This window comes from Nuphar pumila, chromosome 5, assembly GCF_984573655.1.
Source record: "Nuphar pumila chromosome 5, dmNupPumi1.hap1.1, whole genome shotgun sequence".
NCBI classification, from domain to species: Eukaryota; Viridiplantae; Streptophyta; class Magnoliopsida; order Nymphaeales; family Nymphaeaceae; genus Nuphar; species Nuphar pumila.
In genome coordinates, this window is record NC_143253.1 from 49948013 (window position 1) to 49972870 (window position 24858).

Below are 24858 nucleotides of genomic sequence, written 5' to 3' on the forward strand. Positions count from 1 at the left end.
AAAAATTCTGGTTTTTAGGGTAGGTTGAGGACAAGTAGGGTTAAAATTTCAGCCCTAGATTCCCAATGATTTAAGATTTTTGACTGACACGAGTTTGATAGAAATCTGTTGTTAACAGCAAGTAAATTCTAGCCGGGTTAGAAAGCTACTTGCGTCAAGTGGGTTCAGATGTGGGTTTGGGCTAAGGTAACAATTAGGCCAACTTACTGAGACATAGGGGTCTCAGAGAGGGGCTTCTAAAGAAGGTTGGATTGACTGGTTGAGGTCGGTTCCACCAAGGATTGGCTCGGGTTGGCAGGGATCGTTGATTCTTCAAGGGCTACATCTTGGGCAGCAGCAGCCTAAGCTCCAATGGAGTTCACACGGCCTACTAGAGGTAGGCTCTCTAGTGACTTAGAGAACCTTGGGAGAAAAAAAGAAAGAGAGAGAGTGACTAGGATCACTAGAGAGACAATGAGAGAGAGAGGGAGAAACTAATTTGCGAGAAAGAGATTTAAGGAATTTTCAGATTTTCATTGCGGAATTACAAGACCTATATATAGGTCTATTTACAACCCTCCACAAATAACAAGCTAAAATGACATAAAACCTTCTATGACCAAAACTAAAAATCGCTAAAACTAGAACCCATTTTGACTTGGCCAGAATTAGCCAAGCTTCTTTTAGGCTCCTTATTAAACCAACTTCACGCCCTTCTAGTATCCAAAAATAGGAAGTCATCCCCTAGACCCACCTGGTCTTGGATTGGGTTGGAGGATCCGGTCTAGAAAGATCTGCATCATTAATCAACGCTGAAACTCTGGATTAAATGCCAAAGACTCCCTATAAATCAACTCCTTCATCTGCTCCTCCAGCATCCCATGTTGTTCAAAATTGAAAAGAAAGGGTTCAGAGCAAACTGGTTCATCCCCCAAATCATGCAATGTTGCCAGGTATGGATGAGCAATTGCTTCTTCAACTGAAAGTACAGATTAGAATTTTCAAGATATGATTACTAATTACACACATTCACAAATATCTAAATGATGAAAACGGGAGGCATTGAACTTCTTTCTCTCATCGTTCCTTTTCGGGCCAAGGGTTGCCCCATGTGGGTTTCGAACCATGGTCGTCTCACATTAGTCACAAACAACAGTTGCCACTACCTAAGAAGACGGAATAGGGATGTAAACGGTTCAGATTTAGATCAAATTTGACCAAATGCCATATTCAACTAATCCCTAGTTGGCTAAATGAGTTCTAATTTGAATTCGGATTCTGATAGTGAAAAGTTCATTCCAGATCAGCTTTTTTTTTACATGTGAACAGGTTTGAATACCCATCAAATTCAAATATTTGTCAGATTTGGTAGACCATATCTGCATCCGATTAGAATTGGATATGGTTTTGTCCTACCAAATGCAACTAAAAGGAATCGGATTCAGTCAGATATTTGGATAAAATCAGTTTCATTGACATCCCTAAGGCGGTGCGGTTCTGGGCAACTTCCTCATCCACACCAAGAGACAACCAGCATTATGCGAGTCCATGACCATGTACTTGAAAAATAGCATCAAGGACTAGCAGTTCTTCAGAAACACTTAGCTGGCCTGTAGATATGCAGAAGTTGTGTTGACGGGCAGGAATCAGAGATCAGTGAAGTGATCTAGGCAATAATCTAGCCAATGACCCACTGTGTGGAGGGCCCAACCTGGCTGCATACCCAATGAGATTGGCTTGATCACCCGCTAAGCAAGATCATTTAGCAGATCTCCAGATCCCATTTCAGTAAGTTTGGTGCACATAAGTAAACATCTGACTATCTGGGGATCATACAACCAAGCAGCTAGCAGTTGATTCTGAGGATAGCTAGTTAGCTAATCGATCTAATAGTGATATAATGACACAAGTACCTGTTATTAGTTGGGCAGGATTAAAAGTTAACATTCTCTCCACAAGATCGATTGCAGCAGGATGGACATGAGGAAACATTCTTGCAAATGATTGGGGAGGCTGTGGTGGAAGCTTTAGAAGATATCATCGCGCATCTTCACTCCGAACAAATCCAATTTCTGCCTCTGTAGGAGTTCCAAGTAGCTGCAAGACAGCCACACAAGTAAATACAGTAGTCTGGTTGAGAAGAAGGTATACCAGCTTTCAGAATCTGATCAACCGGTTCACAGATTTAATTTCTCGTGAAGGGCTCGCTTGAAGTCCAGAAGATAACACAGCATTGCATTACAGAGGACATAGTAATTGTCCAAAACAAGAATCGGTTTTAATGTCCCATGTTTGGATTTAGGTCTCATACATAACTCTAACATTGTGTTTGCATGGCAAGACAAATTCTACGAGGGTAGACCAGCGTGGCATTTGTCCTGAACTGGACACTCGCACCCCTAGGGGTGCGACTGGTATGTCCTGTGCAGATGAACACCATGCCTGCATATGAAACGCGGGACAACGCCAGTGGCGGAGCCAGAGGTGGGCATGGGTGGGCGGTTGCCCACCCCAGAATCAGTGGCGGAGCCACATAGTGGCCAGGGTAGGCAGGCACGTGCCCACCCTGACCTGAAAAATCCCCCAATATGGGGGGTTCATGGCAAGTAGTGCCCACCCTAACCAGACTACCTGACCTCTTTTACATCGTTTCCCCAACTCTTCTCTCTCTCAGGGCACGATTATAAAGAAAGACCATTATTTTCTCGCTATCCATTCTCAATGAAACCCCTTTTTCCCCTTCTAATTTTCAAAAATTCTGGTTGTTGGTGCCTAATTTTGGTTCTTCTAGGGTTTTCCTTTTATCATTATGCATAGATCAGTTCTTATCGTAATTGCAGAATCAACAACTTGAGTTAATTTGCTAGGGTTATGGTTTCCTGTGATGGTTGTGATAAAAATTATCCTGAAAATAGAAAAAAGGACTTTAAGGGTTCCTGTGAAATGTGCCTCTTGTGACATGATACCGATTTAAGAACCTGATAGGGCACAAGTATGAAATCGTGAGGAAACTGCAAGAAAGGAAGCATAAATGTGGAATGAGTGGAGATGGAGTGAATGTTGTTTCAGCTCTAAAGAAGGCAAATATTGGAATTGCCGTTGTTGATGCTACTGATGGAGCTAGGAGTGCATCTAACATTTTCCCCATAGAACCTGAATCAGTTTTGAATCAGCATAATGCATGATGTTTGTTAGGGTCTAGGTTTTTTATTTAGTTTATTTTTAAATAACATAAATGTTTAATTTAGGTTTTAAAGTTTTTTCTGTTTTTTTAATAAGCATTAGCCATTAAATGAATACTTTATTTTGGTTGGAATATTAGATTTTTTTTAATGAGCATAAATCTATGAATTTTTTAGGAATTAGGGTGTTTATTTGGATATTTTCAAATGATGTAAATGTTTAATTACGGTTTTTGAGTTTTTCGTGTTCTTTTCTCTTTTCAATTATCATTAAACATGATTTCATTAATGAATGTTTGATTTTGGTTATCGGTTGTATTTTTGTGTTATTTTGGTTTTTCATATGACATGATTATTTAATTAGGTATTTTTGTCAATCTTTTTTTTCAATCAACATTAAACAAGATTTCATGAATGCAAGCTTGGTTTTGGTTAGAATTTTAGTTTTTTTTTTTCAATTAGCCTATTTATGAATGATGTTTATTAGGATTTAGGGTTTTGACTTAGTTTCTTACCATGTGTTTGTGCCCACCCTAGTTTAGGTTCCTAGCTCCGCCACTGGACAACGCCCGGGCAAGGACCAGTCAGTCCCCGCACGGGTGTGTCCCGCGTATCAAACGCACGATAATGGTAAAAATGTGTTCCTTGGCATAAGAAGTTAAGACCACTCAGCCGGTAATGGGATGTCCAAACCATAGTGGTTGTTTCTCTCCGTTAAGGAAAAAAAATTACTTTCAGGATAAACAAATTCGACCTGGATGCCTTTGAACATTGTGTGTTGTAACTATGACCTTACCTCTGTAAGCAAGCGCAATTGATGCATCTGATCTCTTCCTGGAAATAGTGGTTGTCTATTCACTAACTCCATGAAAATACATCCCACAGACCAAACGTCAATGGCTGCAGTATACTCTGATGAGTTGAGCAGCAGCTCGGGCGCTCTGTACCATCTCGTAACTACATACTCATGAAGTCATTCTCTGCTGAAGGGCGGGCGAGCCCGAAATCGCAAATCTTCAGGTTGCCGTTTGCATTCACCAACAGATTACTTGGCTTCAAGTCTCTGTGAAGAACGTTTGCTGAATGGATGTACTTGAGCCCGCGAAGTATCTGGTACAAGAGGTACTGCATGCAGCACAAGTTGATAGTGAAGAACAATTCAGTTTTTTCAGAGAAAACTATTTGATTAACAATCACAGAATGCAAAACTAGTGGGGAGATCAATTACCTGAAAATGCTCCTCGGATAAAACTTGATTTGAACGAATTATATGATGAAGATCTGAGTCCATGAGCTCAGATGCAATATAAACATCGTTAAATGCTTCGGGCTGAGGTGGTGGGATCACATCCATGATGCCTATGACCTGTTCCACAGAACAGTTTGACATTATTTTGAGATCTAAATATTTCCTTCCTGGACATGAAGAAAATGTTAAAAGCTGAAAGGTAAGCTTACTGAAGAAAAGGATCAGGTCCCCCTTATTTCTGAGAGAGGATCAGGTTCAAGGGCCTTGGTCGGTCACACCCGAAACCCAACAAAAAATGGTGGTTTCCACTAGATGGGTCCTACAAGTTTTTTTTATGCCATCGTCTTTCTGGATGAATGGCATCAGTCGTTTGAAAATGAAATTCGTGCTAAGCGTGAAACACGCTGGTAGCTTTTGCCTAGACAGTTTTTTTCTGTCCAAGGCTCCATGGATCTGATCTGATCTCCTTAATTTCTAGAACCGACAACAAACAATAGGAACTTAATATCTTACAATGTGGATCAACTAAAAACAGCAAAGACTCTTAGTTCCCCATTCCCTCTACATTTTATCTAGTTTGTGTTGGCGTATTGACACAAATTAAAACTGGAATACAAAATAAGCACATACCAGTAGGCATCATGGTTGATGCGATGTGCGAGTGCTCGGCATTCTCCTCAGCTTATCGACGCCCATGATGAGCCCAAACCTTGAAGTCGATGGTGAGCAGGACCTTGAACCCAATGTGCAATAGGCTATAGGCTACGTTTATGATTGTTCTCATCATACAGTCCACTCCTTCATTTCTAATGAAAGATAAGGGGTGTTTGCATAATGTGAGCTCTTCACATTCACGTAACCTCCATCCCACTAAACACTCATTTAGTGCCCACTAACAGCCCCACTAACCCACTCATAGTGTCAAACCAAATTACACTATAGGTTGAACCCAAACCCAAATGTCCAACATTTTTTTGCTTGACCCATTCATATTAAAAGGGTATCAAATCAAGGTTTATATCGTTATCTCGACTTAATTTTTTATGTGGGTTCAGATGTTATCATATATCACAAGAATGAATCATATGAGTCATGGAGATGATCATCTCTTTATGAAATGTCATATTTCTATATACTACAATACAACTCATTTTCAGTGCTTTAGCATGTTAAGATTACTCTTATGAATAGGTTGGTCTCTTACCTATTCTATTGGTCATTTAATATTATTGTTTTGTTATTCTCTCTAACCAAATAAAAGATCTTTAATGCAAAATCAATAATATATAAAGCCATAGAGAATCAATTCATTTTCACAAATGTGATTATATAATGTATTGTCATACATCAGAAGGAATAAAAAAGACTCATGTCCTTTACATGTTGAAAATATAATCTCAATGCTAACCCTTTAGTAAGGGGATCCGTAATCATTTGCTTTGTACCATATGATTCTCAATTCATTCTTTAACAACAAAGTATTTTAACTCCATGTGTTAACACGAGGTTGAACTCTTGTTGTTATTTGAGAAGGACACGACTTCTTTATTATCACAAGAGATCTTTCAATAGAGTCAACAATCCCAAAACTCATAATGAAATTTCTTATCCAAATGGCCTGAGACGAAGTCTCGTATAGAGCAATAAATTCTACCTCCATGGTATGAGTAGCAGTTGTAGACTGCTTTCCACTTCTTCATGAAATGACATCACTTGTCAGTAAAAAAATGTATCTAGTAGTAGACTTTCTATTGTTGAGACATCCTCTTAAATCTGCATCAAAGTATCCAATTAACTCTAGGTAGTCAACCTTTTTATAAGTCAACATGTAGTTGTAAATAGCGTATGACCTTCTTCACTGCCTTTAAGTGCACATGCCTGAATTTGACTGATATCTACCAAGCATTCTCACAACAAATGCTATATCAGGTCGTGTGTAGGTTTGTGAGTACTGCAAACTCCCAACTGCTGAAGCATATGGGATAGTCTTTTCATTATCATCCCAAGGACAGTCTTTTAAGCTCAATTTATTCTCTTTTACAATGGGTGTCAAACCAAGAAAACATTATTCATCCCATGTCTTTTAAGAACCTTAAGGATATAAGATTTTTAAGAGATGCTAAGGACACCCTTAGTTCTATCATGATGGATCTCGATTCCAAGGACATATGTGGCTTCACCCATGTCCTTCATATTCAAATGGGAGAAAAGAAAATCTTGTCTCATGTAGTAGACTCAAATTATTAGTTATGAGAATAATGTCATCAATATATAAAACTACAATTATGAACTTACTCCTAGTAGTCTTAATGTATATGCATTAATCAACAATGTTTTCCGTGAATTCAAAGTTCCTAATTACCTGATTGAACTTTTTATACTATTGGCAGAAGGCTTTTTTAAGTCTATAAATTGACTTATTTAATTTATAAACTAAATTATTTGAGTTATCTATAGTGAAACCAGAAGATTATTGCATGTATACCTCTTCTTTCATATCCTCATTTAGGAAGACAGTTTTCATGTTCATTTGATATAGCTCTAAATCAAAATGAACTACGAGGGTAATGATTATCCTCAACGATTCCTTAATTGAGAAAAGAAAAAAAATCTCATTATAATCAATGTCATCTATCTGTATGAAACCTTTTTGCAACAAGCCTAGCCTTGCACCTCTCCACTTGACCTTTAAAGTCTGTTTTGGTCTTAAAGACTCATTTACAAACAAGAGTCTAACTCTATTAGGTCGAGGTACATGATCTCACACTTGGTTCTTTGCAATAGACTCAAGCTCTTCCTTCATGGCATTGATCCAATGTGTTGATATTTCATTTTCAATAGATTATGCAAAGGTGAATGGATCATCATCAATATCTATGAAATTATTAACTCTTGCAAATACACCACATAGTCTGGATGGATAGTAGATTTTTTAGTCCTCGTAGACCTCAATACAGGTGTTAAAAGTGATTCAAAATAAACTTTTGTATCCTGTTGTTGTACATCTTCATCAACAACTTACTCTATTTGGGATTGATGTTCATTGACTTGACTTTACCTGACATTATCCAAAGGAACAATGAAAGGAAAAACTGGGTATTTATCCTTTGCAGGTATGGAACCTGAATTCTGCATTTCTTTAATTAAATTCAATAATTTGAGATGCATTTGTCCCTATGGAACCATTTTCAAGAAATCTCGCTTTATCTGTTTCCACTATTGGTGGTGTATGAGATGAACAATAAAACCTAAATCCCTTTGATCTTTCTGGATAACCAATGAAAATCCACTAGTTGTCTAAGGATTAAAGATTTTTATATGTCGTTTATACAATTTAGCTTCAGCTGGACATCCCCATATACGCATATATGACAAAGAAGATTTTTTATCAGTCTATAACTCGTAAGGAATCTTTTGAATAGCCTTTATAGGAACCTTATTCAAAATATGCACTGTTATTCTAAAAGTTTCATCCCACAAGGTCAAGGAAATGTTTGAGTGATTCAACATCACTCGAACAATTTCTTTAAGTGTACGATTTCTTCTTTCAGCTACATCATTCTGGTAAGCATTACTAGGCATGGTATACTAAGGTACAATGCCTTCTTCTTTTAGAAACCGTACTAATGACCCTTCTTTTTTTTCATCTCAGTGAAACGACCATAATATTTGCCACCTCTATCAGACCTGACAACCTTAATAACTTTACCGATTTATTTCTCTATTTCTTTTTTGAAGTCCTTAAAAACCTGAAAGACTTCTGATTTTTCAAATAATAAGTAAAGATACATATACCGTGAGTAATTGTGTATAAAGGTGACAAAATACTTTTCACCTGTATGACACAATAAAAAAGGACCGCAAATATTTGTATGCACTATATCTGTGAAATTAAGGGATTCAAGGATTCCTTCTTTCACAAGTCTTTGGACTCTTTCTTTCAAGATGTGTCCTAACATTTGATGCCAAAGCAAATAGGATTAATCTTTCTTTATACCATGTTTATTGTCAATCATTGTGTTCTCAATAGAATGAGATTCTTGAATTTAGAATTCGGTTTTTAACTGATACAAACCATCACAAACATATGCAGAACCTACATTAATAAAAAAATTTATAATAACAAGCTTAGAATTTTCAAATTTAAAACTTTAACCAAACTTATCCAGTTTTGAAATTGAAATCAGGTTCTAACTATAGGATAAAATATAAAATGTATCAACCAAATCCAAAATAAATCTTGATTCCAACACAACTCTACAGGTCCCAACGTTCTTGATATGCAAACATATCTTATTTCCTAAAAATATGCTTCCTTCATGCTTTCTTGATTTCCTTTTGTTTAGAAATGCTTGCAAAAAATTGGCAATATGCACCGTGACACTAGAATCAATCCACCAACTATGCAATAAAACATGAATTAAATTGCACTCATGCCAAATAAATGACTTATTACCTTTATTTTTGAGTAATTTTTAATGTTTCAAGTAGTCTACATTCGTATATCTCTTCTTTTTGTAAAAAAAACACTTTATAGAAGAGCCTCCTGACTGGGATCTGGCTTTTACCTGAGAGTTTGAACTCTCCCCAGAGGTTTTCTTTTTGTTCTTCATTTTGAATGAACCTTTCTTTGGCCCTGGCCTATGTTTTTCCTTATGAGAGGTCATATGTGCACTCGTCACCCTCTCATCATTCAGTCTTTCTTCCTCTTCAACACACTTGGTCAAGAGGTCATTAAAAGACCACTCATCATTATGTGTTTTGTAGTAGATTTTAAAGGGTCCATATTCAACAAGCAATAAGGTCAAAATCAGATGAACCAAGAAAGAATAAAAAAATGATGAACTTTATGTCATTCAACTGAGATGCAATGTTCCTCATTTTTAAAATGTACTGTCGGATGTGACTATCACCAGTATATTTCATAGATACTAATTTGGATATTAGTGTATTAGCCCTTGCCTATTAGAACTGACAAATTGAGCCTCGATGGCTTCCAAAAATTGCTTCATTGTTCTGCAGTAAGAAATAGCACCTTGAATATTTTTAGCTACTCGAGATTGCAAAAACAACAAGCTAAGTGTGTTCGAGCGTTCACACTTCTTAGAGATAGCGTTTTGTTTGGTTGTACTTTGTTCTGTAAGAGCGGGAGGTTCGTCAGTCCTAAGGGTCAAATCTAAGTCCATGTATCTGATAGAAAACAACACTATTTCTTTTCAATCTCAGAAATTAGATCTATCTAATAGGAGAATATTATTAGAACCATCAATAAAGAAAGAACCTTATACAACAAGAAACGAAAAAGAAAACTTTATTATTGCTCAGACGAGACTTATAATGAAAAGGTAAACATTGAGACCCTTTATTATTCATCTTTTCTTAGACAAATATAATTAAGTCATTTTTGTTCAACTTTGGTGAAAACAATATTACTCATAGTTGTTATGTCTCCTCAATTCACAAGGAATTGACCTCACTTGGTGAAATTAACATATCATGTAACCAAAGGCAATTCAACATTGTACCTTTGGGTACGAACATGCTTCGTGAGCTGAAATACACATATATTATTACACCTGGTGTGAATTTAGAACACAATGACATATGTTTGTATAAAATCATTGTTTCATAAAGTCACACATAATCATAATATTGAATCTTAATATGGTCTAAAGAATCCTCAATCAACGTAACTCAGATCACTTTGGTGATTATATAAGTTAGTCAATCAAGATTTTTTACCAAAATCATATTCATATTATGGAGCATGCTCATGCATACATATTAATGCATGTATATTCATGACTAAATATGCATTATATCGTCAAAATACAAGTTCATGCTTCAACATATATGTATAAACTAATTTTTTATAATAATACATTAAAAAATATCATGAATTGAGTTATAATCATGCTTAAAGACTTTCTGCATAACTTAACCAACATAAAACACATGTATTAACAAGCATAAGTCATGCTTTCTTAATATTAAACAATTATAAAGCATGAAAAATAACAAAAACAAACTCATATGGGTAAAACACAGGGTCCTCAAGCTGGAACCAATCTAAAAATACCCTAAATCGGTCTAAAATGGCTCTGAACCGGTCATCTAAGGGTCTAAACTGGTTCTAGACCTAATGAACCGATCCAAAATATGAAACAAAAGCTCATAAAAGCCTAAAATCGAATGCAAAAAATCATGTTCTTTCATTAATTCACGGAAATAGGGTCTCTACATCTCGAAACTGATGAAAATTGATATAAACCGATCAAAAATGGCTCTGAACCGATCTCGAAAAGGGTCATATCAGTCATTGATATGGTTCAGGTGTAAATAGTATATAGACTTATTTTGGATCTGATCTGATTAAATTTGGATCAAGATCCCGTTAAAATGGATCTCAGACTGAATACCCCTGCTCTGGATCCAGACTCATAATAGGAACCGGGTCGGGTCTAGAAGTCAGACCCAGTACAGGCCTGGATCCAGTTGGGTCTAACCAGATCAATACAGATCCGGTCCATGCCCGGATCGGGTTGAAGCCAAATTGAGACCCGATCCAAATGGATCAAATCATACCCAAACCATACCTAGTTTGGTTGGTTCCGAATCATGACCCGGTACAGCCAGATCAGACCAGACCTAAAATCCAAATGGGTTTGGTTTTGAGCCAATCGGGTCGGATCCGACTCACTGTTCGGATCAAACCTAGGCCCTGAACCATAATGGGTCTGGTCCGAACCCACACCATGGATCCAATACTAGGATCGGGCCCGGTCCAAGAAGGTGAGGCAGACCCGATCCACTAAAAGTGGGTCTTGATTGGGCCAGCCACCGGGTCGATACACCCGATCCGACCCGGTACCTAGCATAAAAATAAAAACCCGATGGCTTTCGGTTTTTGAGAAAATGGAAAGCCATCAGGTTTTCTCAGAAACCTAATGGCGACCCACGTCGCCCCTCGGCGACCGGCTGAAAGGCCTGCCGGCTATGGCGGCCACCACCGTGCCCGACGGTCTCCAGTGACAACCCTGGCAAAAACCGCCCTGATCCGATCGTCACCAAAGAGGGCAAATGCCCTTCGACCTCCCGGTTGCAGGAAAAATCATCGACGATGATCTCGATGAAACAGCGACGCCCGATGACAGAAGACATCGTCTGCTCCCCAGCGACGACCCATGGTCAAAACCCCTCTGAAAGAGACCCATCCAAAAAGGGATTTGGGGTTTCGGCCAACACGGCAGTCCGGTGACGGCAGAAATCTGACGAAGGCTTAATGCAGCCAGCGGCACCGGTGAGGCCACCGGCTATTTTCAGCCCCCTCACCTCCCCAGCGAAATCCATCAGCAGGTAATAGTTTTTGACCTTTTTTTTTTTAATATACAGACATGTCGTCGGTGGCAACACCTGCCGCCGGGGTTGGTTGTCGCCACCAGAGACCAACCGGCAAGGTCGCCGACAACGGGGATCCGGTGCCGGCCTCGCCGGCAACAGGGATCGGCCGAAAAAAAAATGAAAAGAGTCTTCTGACGCCAGGCAACCACCGACAGCAGTGATTCCACCGACGAAGGCTACGGCGAACGCGTCAACCGTCTCCCCCTTCCTTCTCGGCTGAAATCGTTTATGCAGAGGAAGATAGGATCACCTTTTGTTTTTAGAAAAGCTTTAGCAGAGGAGTAGCGGGACGCTTACTGCCGGCGAATCACATCCAGAACGTCGCCGGTCACCTGTAGCAGAGCGGTCATACACACATCCCTGCCCCGAATTTGCTACCCTCCGTCTTCGACTGCTACCCTTCGTCGGCGAGGGAATGAGACAGCATGCCCGAGTTTGCGTTAGCAGGCCTGAGTGAGTCGGAAGCAGATCAGGTCATGCTGAAAATGAGCGTTTTTGCTCATTCGGACATCATCGTGGCCGTCTGTTTGCATTTTGGATGAATGCCACGTGGTTTTGTTGACTTTTGAGCTTTTTAAAATGCAAATCGGATGGCCACGATGTCAGCATGAGCAAAAACGCTCATGTTCAGCATGACCTGATCTGCTTCCATCGTTTATTAATGTTCTCATTATATAGTCCAGTCATCCATTTATAATGAAAGATAGGAGGTGGTTAGAATGTGAGCTCTTTACATTCACCTAGCCTCTAGGTGTGACTAAACACCTATTTAGTGCCACTGTCAATCCCACTAACCCACTGATGATGTCAAATCGGGTCACATTAAGAGTTAGACCCAAACCCAAATGTCCAACAATTTACCACAAGGAATGGTGCATTTATGTAAGATAAGATTTAACCCCTACTTGGGGAATAGTATTAAATCTTTTTTTCATAAGACTACCCTAAGTTTCTTATGCAAATCGAGTTCACGCTTCGCAAAGAAAAGCTACGTTAATTATGTTACTCTTATGCACGTGAATAGAAAGAAAATAGAGAAAATATGAGAAAATTACATAAAATTCAAAAAAATAACAAATTTAATCATCCAAACCTGTTCTCTCAAAAATCCCTATAATGAGTATTTATAAGAAAACAATATAAACCCTAAGTCTGCTTTCCATCCAAGATGAATCCATTACTTAAAAAAAATCCAATTGTAAATAAGGAATCCAAATAAAAACCTTAAATTAAATTGAATCCAAATGAATCAGTATGAACCTGAGTCTTCTAATCCACTCCTACATCAGTTACCCATGAATATATAGTTTTCCATTGTCCATAGGGGTGGCAAAACCTGACACGACCCGCCAACCCGCCTCTTAGGCAGGTTCGGGTTGGGCTTAAGCCAACCCGTTTAATAAACGGGTCGACCCGCCTAACCCGTTTATTAAACGGGTCGGGTTCGGGTTGGGGGTATGCCAACCCGCTAACCCGGCTCACCCGTTTAATAAACGGGTTAGGCGGGTGGGCCAACCCGCTAACCCGACTCGCCGACCTACCCGCCAACCACTTTTCCCGACCCAACACATTTATTAAACGGGTTGGCGGGTCATGTCGGATTACCCGTTTATTAAATGGGTCGGGTTAGTGTTTGCCACAACCGACCCGTTTAATAAACTGGTTGGGTTTGGGTCAGTGGCGGAGCCAGGGGTGGGCCGTCGCCCACCCTAGAATTCGAAACCGAGTTGACTCGCGACTCGAGAAACCGAGTCGACTCGGGACCCGTGAAACCGAGTCGACTCGGGACCCGGGCTCTTGATGAGTCTAGAGCCTGCCGAAAGGGGGCGAGGGGTAAACCCTCGCCACTTTTTCTCTTTCCTATGTGCTTTGCCCTTCTGTTCCGGTGTTCCGTCACCGGCAACCCCATTCGCCGGCTCTCCTCCCCTGTCCTCTGCAGCCACCGACGATTGTCGCCGACCTCCCTTCGGTGAACCCGCGGTGCCCCCCAAGCTCCGACGACACGAGGCACCGGTGTAGCAGTCGGACCGTCCTCCTTGTTCGCCGACGACCGTCGCAGGTAACCTCCCCTCTCTCTTGCTTTTCTAGTCGATCGGCAGACACGATAACCCTGCTTTTGAAAACATGATAACCCTGTTTGCGGTTTCTGAGAAACCAAAGCCTTCGGTTTCTCAGAAACCGCAAAGCGTCAGATGACCCATGTCGCCGACCAAAAGACCTGCCAGCGACGACTGCCACCACGACGCCCAACGGACTTTGGCGAACATCTGATCCCCTGTACTTTCCGGCGATGGCAGCTGGATGGCCGACCAGAGCTTAAAAGTTAAAACCCCCTTGACATTACAGAGAAGCCGTTAAATCTCCGATGAAAACGGCGACGCTCAGCGATAGAAACCATTGTTGGCTCCCCGATGACGATCCATGGTCGAAATCCCTTTGAAAGAAACTCATCCAACGATGGTTTCAGGATTTCGACCAACTTGGTGGTCTGGTGATGGTTGTGAGCCTGTGATGTCGACGATGAAACAGGGATGTCGACGGCGCCGGAGAGGCCGTTGGTGATCGAAGCCCCTCAGGGCCTCAACTCCTCGGCGAGCATCAGCAGGTAATCAGAAAATCGACAGCTGATCATGGTTATTGATCACTGACCGAGGTAGTTGACCCTCATCGGTGGAAGCAAAAAGGGGAAAAACCTTGCTGACGTAAAACAGAGTCTATCTGCCAAAATATTTCTTTATACTAAAAAATCTGAAACATTTCCCGCATCGAATGAGAACAGATTTTGTCATGGTTTGAAATTCATCACAAATTTGACTTTTATCAAGAGTTTAATTTTCTTTGACTTTTGAGTTTGCTTGATTTTGGTAAGCTGAGATATATTTCAGTATCTTTGCTTTTACATGTAATACATCTTTTGAAGTTTTATGTCTAGCCGATTTGTTCAGAATGCATGCATGTCTTCTAGTTAATCAATTAAAACAGATTTTCTGTTTTCATTATTATAGGATGTTAAGGGCATCTGAATATGGGTATGTAGAATGGTTGTTTCCTTTGCATGTTGATTCTTCGCTCTAATGCTTTGCTTTAGTTATATATACTTGCAGACCAGACAATAAAGCATATCTTTTCATTTATTTGTTGTTGTTTATGATTTCTTTCCCCATGTGTTTTATCATGAATTTATTGTTACCACTTGACCTCTCTTTCCATTCTAGTTCTTGGCCATCTACTTAGATGGTCTATTATTTTGGATGCAAAATCCACAATGGATCAGTTCTTTTGGCTTTTGTAGATCAACTGGACCCTTTTATAGTTCACACTTCTGGTGCAGTTTCTATGCTCATAAAGTATAGGACTACAATTCTCTGAGACTTCTGCTAGGTACTATTTGTGGTGTCAATGTTTTGCTTGGAGCTTAGGTTGGCCAGTGTAAATGCTTTCTGCTTGGTTGTGCTATCTGAGTAGGAAGATGTATAAGATTTATCCTGTCAAGTCATTGAATGGAAATGGTAGTTCATACATCATCTAGGTCACTTGACTTTCCCAACTTGTGTTTTTCTGGTGGGGGGCTTCACTCCCTTGCCTCTGCGAGCCCTTCTCGACAGGGGGCTTTGCCCTCTGTCCCTCGATTATCGGTTGGGGCTTTGCTTCTGATTGCCAACAGGGGGCTTCGCCCCCTGCCTTGTTGTCATTTCATTTTACTCAATCCTTTTTTGCAATGAGATTTGGCTTATATAATATTGTCATTTTTTTTTCGTTGCGTAGGAAGGGATAAGTTTATAACGAAAAGGTCAATCTTTGATAAATCTTCTGTAACTCGAGAAGGAGAACCAAGTCAGAAAATATGCAAAACAGAAAATGATGAATCAGAGTTACCTGCAGACCCTGCACTTCGTCCTTCTATTTCTAGTTATCATCCTAATATCCAAGATAATGTTCGTAGAGCATATATGATCTGAGGTCCTTGTCAACTTCGAGATTGTATGTTTCAACTAAACCATAAAAAATGAAGGTTCATTCTAGCTTGGTATGATGAGTATAAGGATTGGTTGGAGTATAGTACAAGTAAGCATAAAGCATATTGTTTGCAGTGTTATCTTTTCAGGCCAAAAAGCACAGAGAAGATTAGTTTAAAGGCATTCGTATCTGAAGGATTTGATAACTGGAAAGACAAGAAGAGGTTTGATAAACATGTTGGAAGCTGTGACAGTTTTCACAATTCAACACAAATGAAGTGTCAAAATTTGATGCAACAAAAACAACATATTGATTCTATACTCTATCAACAAAGTGTATGACATAAAGATGAATATAGACTTCGCCTTTGGGCAACTGTTAATGCAATCAGATACTTGTTAAGTCAAGGATTGACATTTCGAGGGCATGATGAAGCTAAAAAATCTCTTAATAGAGGAAATTTTATTGAGTTGTTGAAGATATTTGCAAAGATTAATGATGACATAAATAAAGTTGTATTGAAAAGTGCTCCAGAAAATAACAAATTGATATCTCCTGATATACAAAAGGATATTGTCAAGGTTGCTTCTATACAAACCACAAATGCTATTATCATGGAACTTGGAGATACTTTTTTTTCTATTTTACTTGATGATTCTCGTGATGTATCAACTAAAGAACAAATGGCTATTGTTTTATGGTTTGTTAATGAAAAAGGTCGAGTGGTTGAGCGATTTCTTACTCTTGTGCATGTTATTAAAACAAGTTCTATGTCACTCAAAAAAGCAGTTGAAGAAGCATTCTGTAAAAATAAATTAAGCATATCAAGTTTGCGTGGACAGGGTTATGATGGAGCAAGTAATATGAGATGGGAGTTTAATGGATTGAAAAATCTTATATTACATGAAAATGCATCTGCATATTATATTCATTGTTTTGCACATCAACTTCAATTGGCATTAGTTGGTGTTGCTAAAAAAATTTCATTGCTTGATGTGTTTTTCAATATATTAGGCAGGTTGTCAACTTTTTTCTCCATTTCATGCAAGAGATCTGAGCTTATTCGAGAAGCAGAATTTATGTGAATTGCTGAAGCACTTGCATTGGGTGAACTTGAAACAGGACGAGGATTAAATCAAGAAATAAGTTCCAAACGACCTGATGATACTCGGTGGGGTTCTCATTACGATGCTTTGGTTAATTTACTCAGTATGTATTCTTTTGTTATTCAAGTGTTAGATTTCATTGCAGAAGATACATATTCAGGAAAAAGTTCAGATGCAATTATTTTAAATCATCAGTTGCAAGATTTTGAATTTGTGTTTTGCTTACATTTGATGTGTAAAGTTTTGGGAATAACTGATGATCTTTCACAAGCACTTCAGCGAAAAGATCAAGACATTGTGAATGCTATGAGTTTAGTCACTATATCAAAACAGTGCCTTCAAGGTCTGAGAGACAATGGATGGGACTCTCTCATAAACAAAGTGTTCATATTTTGTAAGAGATTTGATATTCTGATTCCTGATCTAGGGGACTCATATACACCTCAAGGATGACCAAGATGTAAGGTTGAAAAGATCACCACATTGCATCATTATCGTATTGATGTGTTTTATGTTATTATTGATTTGCAACTTCAAGAGTTGAATGATCGTTTCACTGAAGCAAATACAGAGCTCCTCCTTTCAATGGCATGCTTGAGTCCAAAGAAATCTTTTTCTGCTTTTGATAAAGATAAGTTGATTCATCTTGCTGAGCTTTACCCTAAGGACTTTTCTAACGTAAACATAATTAGACTGGAAAATCAATTGGATATATATATTGCAGACATGCGAAACAGTGATCAGTTTTCAAATTTAAAATCTTTAGCAGAGCTAGCAGAGATGATGGTAGCAACTCAAAAGCACATTGTATTTTTTCATGTGTATCTATTGATTAAGTTGGCATTAACTTTGCCAGTTGCAATAACAAGTGTTGAAAGCGCATTTTCAGCTATGAACAATATCAAAAGTCGTCTACGTAATAGAATGGGAGATGAATGGATCAATGATGCTTTGGTTACTTACATAGAGAAGGAGACATTTGATACCATCAGTGATGATGCAATTATGAATTGCTTTCAAAATATGAAAAATAGAAGATGCCAATTGTAAAATTTTCATGAATTTAGTTGTTTGTATTTCTTAAGTGAACAATTTTTATTTTAGTTTAAAAGTACAATTTAAGGTTTTATCTTATTATGTTCATAAATTTAGTTGTTTGTGTTTGTAACAATTGTTATTTTAATTCAAAGGCTTATTTAAGTTTTATCTCTCCACGAATGACTGTTCCTCCAGCGATTTTTTTTTTGGCTCCACCACTGGTCCAAATAAATGGATCGTCCTTCAAGACCATAGCATTGTCTCTGAGACCCGAAGTCTGCCCACCCAAGGAAAAACTTCTGGCTCCGCCACTGGTTCGGGTTGAGGTATGCTGACACGCCAACTCGACCCGATTGCCACCCCTAATTGTCCCTTTTTGTTTCTCTCTTTCATAAAGGAGTGCCACGTTGACTGTGGCAAGTGTATGCAGTTAGGGGTGTGAATGGGTTCAGTCTGGTTTGGACTCAGGTGGAACCAGACCTAGCCCTGATTTTTTGGTATGATATTGGGTTCAGACTCAGGTTTAATCAGACTCATCATAAGAGAAACCATACCTGAACCTGATAAGAACTACATGAACCAGATTCAGGCCATCCGGACCCGATAAGAACTACGTGAACCAGACTTGGGTCATACCCGGTAAATTATTTTTTTTTATCATTTTTACATTAAAAAATTGTGGGTCTTAATGAAACCTTTGGATCCGGAACCGAATCTTGATCGGGTCTTCTTATTTATCACCATACCCTGGCCATAGGGTTTGGTACAATTCAGGTCCGGGTAAACCCCACCCGTAGTAAAACTCTACAAATTAATACAGCCACACAGAGTTTCAAGCCTAGATTTCACCGTCAGTGTGGCTGAGAATCGTGACCCTTATCCGGTGGCATATCCAAACATTTTACAACATGTGCATAGGAGTAAGTTTCTGATCAGACAACCAGATATTTTGTTTTTTGATCTCCTCTCTTGTACAGTCCAGGAGGATGTGGAAAGACATTACCCCTGATTGGGGGATACAGATGTAAACAATTGATACACGTAAACACAGCAGGGGCCTTAATCCCTCAGTAGGTGAATAATAATAATAAAAAAAAGCAACGGTGCGCACACACACGTATAGGAAGCTGAAACAAACAAAATAAATTGGAGAAAAAATACATACATTTTCATGGTCCAAATGGCGAAGGAGCTTGATCTCCCGAAGGGTTCTCTTCGCATCGGTTTGGTTATCAAATGCATTCGCGATCTTCTTAATGGCAACGTGCTGATTGGTCTCCAAATTGTACAGCGAACTAAAACCGAACAACAGACACAAAGGAAAAAATTAAAGGAAGAGAAATAACAGCAGCATTGGTAATTGCTTATATCACAACTGATTACTACAAAATAAAACATACTTTGTTGACCAGTGATTTGATAACCATACTTATCAAAAATCAAAACCATGTTCTCCAAGATTGGACTGAACGAACAGACAACTCATGTACTACAGACAACTCATGTACTGTCTGTTCTGTAACAACTGTACTAAGGCCAATATTTGTTTAGATTGTACAAGTTGTAATCTTTGTGTCCAACATTTGTTTTATGCTATGTGCTGACAATATGAATCCGGTAACTTTGTTTTAGATCGTACCACGATCCGGCCAACCATATGAGTGTTTTAAGAAACACATTATGGGTGTTAGCCCCAGATATTGATATCGGATTGGATATAAAATCTAAAAAAATATTTAAAATTTGAGTAATTTAAGAAAGAACAAGAATTGATATTTTTTTAATATATAAATGATTTAATCAATGATATTTTTTAAAACGGGGGTGGGAGTTGAACAAAAAAACTTGGTAAAAAGGATAACTGTTGGTCAATCCTTTGACTGGGTGGTCTTGTGTTGGATATCCATTAGCGACTATTCACCCAAGCCAGACAATCGAAAACTTAAACAGAGAGAAAGATCAACAGAGTTTTGAGGCTTTAGATTAGTGGACAGATCGATCGAGAGTAGGCTTTCTTCTAACTTCGGTTTGCATAGAGTAATAGGTTGCTTGGTCTGGTCCATGTGCTTTATGGTAAAAGATATAATAGAAAAAAAAAACCATTGAGAGAGAACTCAAACTCATGCTAACATAAGGGGTTGTCCGCGTCCTTTGTTTGCTATATATGGGAGATATCCAACACAAGACCACCCAGTGAAAGGATTGACAGACACTGATCTCTACACGTAAAAAACAATCAGAAGTGGGGTCGAGGATCTGGTCATTAACCTGATCAGCCTGATAAATAAGCCTATCAAACCCACTTAGGTGTATCCAAAGCTGGAGGGACCCAGTGTGAACCATGTCATGTGCTCAAGTGATGATGACTCATGATGGACTGGGTCCACTTCTTTATAGAGGTAATTAAGGTAATGTATTAACCTATTTGTACGGCAAAAAAAAAAAATTGACGTCCAAGACGCTAAATATAGAAATGAAGACCAAACAGAGACTTTATGTTGTGAACACGAAAGAGAGAAGACCAGTTTCGTGTGGGCGAGTTTAGATGCCTAGTAAAGTGCAACAAGTTTTACAAACTCTGAACGTGCTTCAAATTGTGGGGTTTTATGGATCAGCCTTTTCTTTATTGTATCTTACGTAGCTCTTTATGATCTTTCTTTTACCTTTTATCCCTGTATACAAGGTATGCTTGGCTTCATGTGAAACATGACAATGGTCATAAAAATTTCCATGTTCCACAAACTAGTGGAGGCATTTAAGATCATGATCACAAGCATATTGGAGATGTGACCATCCAACATAAATTGCAACAGTGGATGATCTCTTTTAGGCCGTCCATCATTTTTGACCTTGATGTATCTTCAACCATCATCAAAAGTATGTTTGGCATCACATGGAAAGTAACAAAGTTCATGAACTCCAAAGTTTCCACAATTACATAAAGTTGAGGCCGGCTGCTTAACCTTTCTAGGAACCTGATACTGGTCTGCGAAGGGGCGCCCCAGCCAGGTACTGGTCCAACCACACAGAGTTTCAAGCCTAGATTTCACCGTCAGTGTGGCTCTTGTTTTCGCTTGGCTTTGAGGTGCAAAATTTAGTTTTTTAAAATGGTATCAACTAGGGCTAATTGAACAAAACATATAATCAAATATGCAGATATATAATTCAATTTTGTGTCTTGTTCTTTGTTATCTTCAAAGTTAAACCTTAATTAATAGCGTTCGACCAATTAGCATGCTAAGCTCCACAAAAGAATGAAATCAACGATGCAAGTTCACTAAATTTTGGTCCCATAACCAAAACAGCAAAGCTCTTGGCTAAAAAAATCTGTCCAAACCAATTCGATCGGCTTAATTACTTTCAATTAAAGCATGCATGTCTCCAATCACGAATTCCTTACAAGCAAAAATGCAAATAACATCTTCAAGAAAAAATTACTGTTTGATATCATGATCAAGCAAACACGCGATCTTATATTTTTTTTAAAATTGACTTAATCACATCAGAAAAAACAACAATCGAATAAATAAATAAACAAACACTACAAGAAAATTGTTAATTAGCGACGGAAATTAGCGACGGATTTTTCCCGTCGCTACTTAGCGACAGATTAGCTAGAGATAGAATCTGTCGCTAATTTGCGACGGATTAGCGAGGAAACGACTTTTATCGCTAATCTGTCGCTACTTAGCGACGGATTAGCGACTGCATGTTTTTGTCGCTACTTTTGATTACAAGAACACCATTTTAGCGACGGATTTAGAGAGGGAACTCTGTCGTCGCTAATCCGTCGCTAATTAGCGACGGCTTAGCGACAGAATATATTCCGTCGCTTTTTTGGTATTTGGGTTTCGCGACGGCTTAGCGACGGAATTTTTCCGTCGCTAGGCCGTCGCTAAATGTCGCGTAAATCCCTAATCCCATCCCTCTTTCTCTTTTCCCTGTTTCGCTGTATTGCTCCCTCCCGCCGCCCGTCGGCTCTCGCCACCGTCCGGCCACCGCCGCTCGCCAGCCGCCGCTCCCCGTCCACCGCTCGCCAGCCGGCGCTCGCCAGCTGCCGCTCCCCGTCAACCTCCCGCCACCGTCCGGCGAAGTGCAGGTAATATTCTTCTTCTTCTTCTTCTTCTTCTTCTTCTTCTTCTTCTTCTTCTTCTTCTTCTTCTTCTTCTTCTTCTTCTTCTTCTTCTTCTTCTTCTTCTTCTTCTTCTAAACGCAGGGGGTACGCCCCTTCCCTGCCGGAAACGGAGGGGGTTTAACCCCCTGCCGTGCTTTCCGGCAGGGGGGGTCGACCCCCTGCGTTTCCGGCAAGGGGGGTCGACCCCCTGTCGGAAAGGCATGGGGGGTCGACCCCCTGCCGGAAACGCATGGGGGGTCGACCCCCTGCCGGAAACGCATGGGGGGTCGACCCCCCTGCCGTAAAGGCACGGCAGGGGGTCAACCCCCCATGCCGGAACTGCCTTTCCGGCAGGGGGTTTAACCCCCTTCCCTGCCGGAAAGGCAGGGGGTTTAACCCCCTGCCGTGCTTTCCGGCAGGGGGGGTCGACCCCCTGCGTTATGCTGCCTAAGTGACTTGTCAAAAAAAAAAATCTGTTTTTGAATGCCTATGCTGCCTATATGAATCGTTTGAAAAATAAAATCTGTAGTAGGAATAACATGCTGCCGATGTGTATTGCTTTTGAAAAAAACAATCTGTTATGAGATATATTATGCTGTCTATGTGAATTGATTTCAAAAAAATCTGTTTTTTAATGCATATGCTGCCTATGTAAATCAGTTTGAAAAAAAAATCTTTAGTAGGAATACTATGTTGCCTATGTGTTTGTTTTTAGAAAAAAAATTTGTTATGAGATACCTACGTTGCCTATGTGATCTGTTTTGAAAAGAATTTTTGTTATGGATACCTATGCTGCCCATGTGATCTCTTTTTAAAAAAAAAAAAAGTTATTATGTGATCCCTATGTTGTCCATGTGATTAGCTTGAAAAAAAATTTGTAATATGTGTATATAAGATGTCCATATGGTTTTAAGTGTAGTTTGCATATATGTTGTCCATATGGATTTTAAGTTAAATTTTTTTTTGTAATGTATATATACAAGTTGTCCATGTTGTTCAATTTATTAGTTTGTTAATGTCTACTGGTAGTTAGTTTTACTTCAATTTGTTTTCTTGAAATCTGGTTAGTTAGAGTATTTCAATCTATTAGTCTTTTATAATTATATTTTTCTTAGATAGATTGGTATTTAATGTTCTCACAATCAGTTAGTTAGATTAGGGCTATTTGAATTCTTTATGATAGTGGTGGTTAAACGGAGTTCACATCTTTTCTAGTAAACTAATTGATTGATTTACTATTCCTTTGCTAAGTAGTTCAGATTAGAAATTGTCTATGACTTTATGTTAGTCGACTGGTTCAACATGTTATAGCTGGTTTGTTAAATTAGCATCTTCTAGTTAGATTTGGCTTAACATATATACTATTTTTCTTTTCTCTTCTTTCAATTAGTTAGAGTTGTTTTAATTTGTTTTAATTTTTTTAGTTAGTGTTTCATCTTGTTTCATGATTAGTTAGTTTGTTACTTAATTTGTTTTGTTTTTGTGCAGATTTTTCAACGGAACCAACTCGTGCTCGGCCACCTGTGGTAAGTAAATGACAAAAACAATGCAAATCGGGTAAATACCCGTGGTGAGTAAGTGATGCAAACGTATCACATGTTATTTAATTTATTGAATGCAGCACTTTATTGTTCACACACTCACTTAGTTGTTGATATCTAGGACTGCTTTGTTGGAGTTCGGAGATCATGCTGAGCATGATTTTAATGTAGAAATATGGAAGTGTTCTTATTTTTGGAGTACGGAGTCCATGCTAAGCATGGTAGTAGTTAGTGAGATATTGAAGTGTGTTTGCTGCAGGTACATGTTTGCCATTTATTTGATATGAATGATTATGATGTATTGCAATGTTTGATGTAATTGTATCAATGTTTGCATGTAGTTACTTTCAATTTGATTTTGACTTCCATGTGAAATTTTATAATAAAAGCATGCTTCAAATGATTGTATCATGTCATTAATAGTTTGCACATGAAAATATTAAGTTATCAATGCATGCATCAAAATTCTTGTTATTGTTTGACATAGTATATTGCATGATAAATTTGATATTTTCTTCATCGTCGCATTCTGATTCTTTTTTTCTTAATTCGTTAGGATACTATTCGTAACATCATACGACAGAATGACTGCAAACCGTGAATGGATGTACCGTAGGATAGTGGACAATGAGTTATCGCATGAATATATGGATGGTGTCGATAGTTTTATTGAATTTGCAACGGCGAGTGTCAGTACGGTAGATCCCACAGGTCGGATTAGGTGTCCCTGCAAGATTTGTAAGAATAATCGATTTGTAGAACCTCATGGCGTTAGACATCACCTATACAGGAAGGGTTTTGTGAGTGATTATCAGAACTGGGCGTTTCATGGAGAAGAATTTAGAAACGATTTTGATGCACGGGTGAATGTGGTGCACGATAATCCATATACGAATTTGGTATTTGATGCTGCAGGAACAGAACTGGGTTCTGCTATGAGTTCTAGTGATGTAAGAACTGGCGTAGATGAAGAATCACCAAACGATGCAGCTAGTAGATTTTATGATTTACTTAAAGATGCTGATGAGCCACTTTGGAACGGTTGTGAGAGTCACACTATCTTGTCTGCAGTTCTTCAACTAATGAATTTGAAGTCCGAGTATAATTTGAGTCAATCATGTTTTGACCGTTTGTGCATGATTGTGAAGAGTATGTTGCCTAAAGATGAGAAATTGCCACAAAATTTCTATCGTGCGAAAGTTATGGTCAACGCTCTAGGTATGGGTTACAAAAAGATTGATGCTTGTCCAAATCACTGCATGTTGTATTTCAAGGAGCAGGAAAACGACAT

General features: G+C 38.9%; 1 pseudogene; it reads right to left on the reverse strand.

The window, feature by feature from the left end:
* Window positions 1–785: 785 nt before the first annotated feature.
* LOC149837559 (mitogen-activated protein kinase homolog MMK1-like) overlaps window positions 786–24858 on the reverse strand; it is a 29161-nt pseudogene continuing 5088 nt past the window's right edge.